The sequence below is a fragment of the Penaeus japonicus genome, unplaced genomic scaffold (assembly GCF_977035675.1).
Source record: "Penaeus japonicus unplaced genomic scaffold, GWHDUDI00000001_assembly GWHDUDI00000030, whole genome shotgun sequence".
NCBI lineage: Eukaryota > Metazoa > Arthropoda > Malacostraca > Decapoda > Penaeidae > Penaeus > Penaeus japonicus.
In genome coordinates this window covers 28,389,538-28,392,037 of record NW_028234432.1, presented here as the reverse complement: position 1 = coordinate 28,392,037, position 2,500 = coordinate 28,389,538, and the positions used below count along the sequence as shown (strand labels likewise).

Below are 2,500 nucleotides of genomic sequence, written 5' to 3'. Positions count from 1 at the left end.
GTGTAAATATATATATATATATATATATATATATATATATATATATATATATATATATATATATATATATATATATGACATAGGGACAGGCAGCATCGACCATTGACCAAAACACAATAAACATCCCAAACACATTCAACACTTCGATGAAAACAAAAGAAATTACACAGATAATCAAAGAGCCAAAAATTTAACGGACTGGCCAATGAAAAGCAAAACGTTTCTCCACAACCTTTCCCTGCGTATCTTATCGCCAATACTTTTTTGGACTCTTCCTAAAATATCAAGAAAGAGAGAGAGAGAGAGAGAGAGAGAGAAAAGAAAACTCGCTATCACAGAAAAAAAACAGTTCATTACGTGACCATTTGCTGAGCAATGTTCGATTGCATATTGACAAAAAGACGAGGCATGCAACTGCACATTAATTGCATTGATGATACGTCAATACCGATCCAGTATTGTGAAACACAAATAGGTTCCCCGAAAAAAAAAATGAAAATGATTACGTCGGTATATAAGCATGAAGAGACATGCCATATTAACTTCCTATATAGTCACAGGATACGCATCATTAATCATAAAAGACTTTTTTTTGTTTTGTTTTTTGTTAATCCTTTTTTTCTATGTCAATACCGATCCAGTATTGTGAAACACAAGATTTTGTTTATCTTTTTTTCTAGGACGCATTTTTTCGCTTATCATTTTCCTTTTTCTTTTTTTTAAGAAACCTTTATAGAGGAAGTCTGACCGTCAAAAAATGAGATGATTTCACTTCTGACGGTGGCGATTACGGTAAGGATTGTCACTGATCATGAGTCCTTATGTAAAATCTTGGTTGTCAATGATGTGTCAACTTCAACATCTTATCATTCTCCCTGTATTATTTTGATTATTTGGTTGTTATTTGTCGCCATTATTATCAATGGACGCTTTATTCATAGTACTTTGAGATATGATTTTGGTGGATGTATTTTTGGTATAACATACAAAGACCCATGCAATGTGTAAAAAGGGTGATGTTATATGAATGTATATATATATATATATATATATATATATATATATATATATATGTGTGTGTGTGTGTGTGTGTGTGTGTGTGTGTGTGTGTGTGTGTATGTGAATAAATACACTTGATCTAGAAAAATCTCCTCAAACGAATACACATTTAACAATTCTTAGTCTGGTACCTTGTTGAAAGAAATGGTTATTGTGGTTTGGTTGATGCTGCCTGTGGGTTGTAGGGCCTCGTGTATGTAGATTACTTTGCGTTCATTTTAGTACCTTCGTTTTCGTGTTCTGTGATATGGATTTTTTTTCGGCCAGAAGTTGTCTGTGAAGTTTTCCCATGCCTTGTGTTATATGTGCCGATGGATAGAGTTTGGGGCATTTCCTTTGAATGCTGCAAGATCCAAAGGGAAGTAAAATGTCGCCTTGTATAACCTTTGCTGCAGATTGCAGAGTCCAGGATTCCAGATAGACACTCATCCTTATATATATGTACATATATAACACAAACACACTCATCAGAATCTCTTTAGATAAATAACACAAACTTTTTCTTTCGTTTATTCGCCTCTGGATCGACATCAATCATTCCCCATAAAGTGCCAACTGGAGACAATTCCCTCAACTGATCAACCTGCAGCATTGGTGATCAGGGTCCTCGTTGCAGTCGACAGTTATTTCTGTGCAGTTGTGGGTTGGCATGAGACTGCAAGCTGAAAGGATTAAAAAGGTTGAGGGAATGAGACACATCACTTGTTTGAGGTTTTTTCTTTCGGTGGATAACAATATGAAGACTTCTGCATTGCCATATACTCAACATCGCAATTGAAGTCAACTAAACAAACAGAAGAATGTTTAAATTTAACAAATAAAACAGCAATAATTAAATAAAACGACAATGAGAAGGAAAACACAAAAACCGAGACGTGTTCAAGTACAAGCTAGATTACTCGGAAGCCAGTAATACGCAAAAAAGACATGAACACTTGTCAACAATACCAAGGTAATAGTCATGTTCCAGAGCAACGTTTCATCAAGCAATACGTGTGCATATACATACCCTGTCAATCAGAGGTTTAGCTCACCTGCCAGGAGAGAGAGTCCGCCGATTGCCGGACAACAAAGGCAGCCAAACCCCAAAAGGAGACCGATGGTTATGGGGCGATATTGGACCTGTGAAATTACATTGGGCTTCACTACAAAGCTTTGATATTCATATGTGTGTCTTTTACATACAATGAGTGTGTATGAGTATAATGCCGAGGCAGTTGTTTTTTCTTGTTTAAGAATACATAACACTGTTGAGTGGATAGTTGCGTTAATGCCTTTACATTACCTACTGCTACTAACCATTCCATCTTGGATTGTTTGAGTTTCTTGTGCGTTGGATTTGGTGTCAGTTGGAGTCGGAAAATTCTGCTTCGCCCAAGGCAGCTTAAGAGTCCTCCATGGAGAAAGTCAGTTGCCCCTCATAGGTATTTTGGTGACTATT

The 2,500-nt window shown here is 36.2% G+C and overlaps 1 long non-coding RNA gene across 1 annotated transcript in view; it reads right to left on the bottom strand.

Moving 5' to 3' along the window:
- Positions 1-1,556: 1,556 nt before the first annotated feature.
- The window catches only part of LOC122266052 (uncharacterized), an 11,993-nt gene continuing 11,049 nt past the window's right edge, over positions 1,557-2,500 (bottom strand). The window contains exon 3 of the long non-coding RNA XR_015192533.1: positions 1,557-1,721. This is a non-coding gene — a long non-coding RNA (uncharacterized LOC122266052). The remainder of the gene's footprint in view (positions 1,722-2,500) is intronic.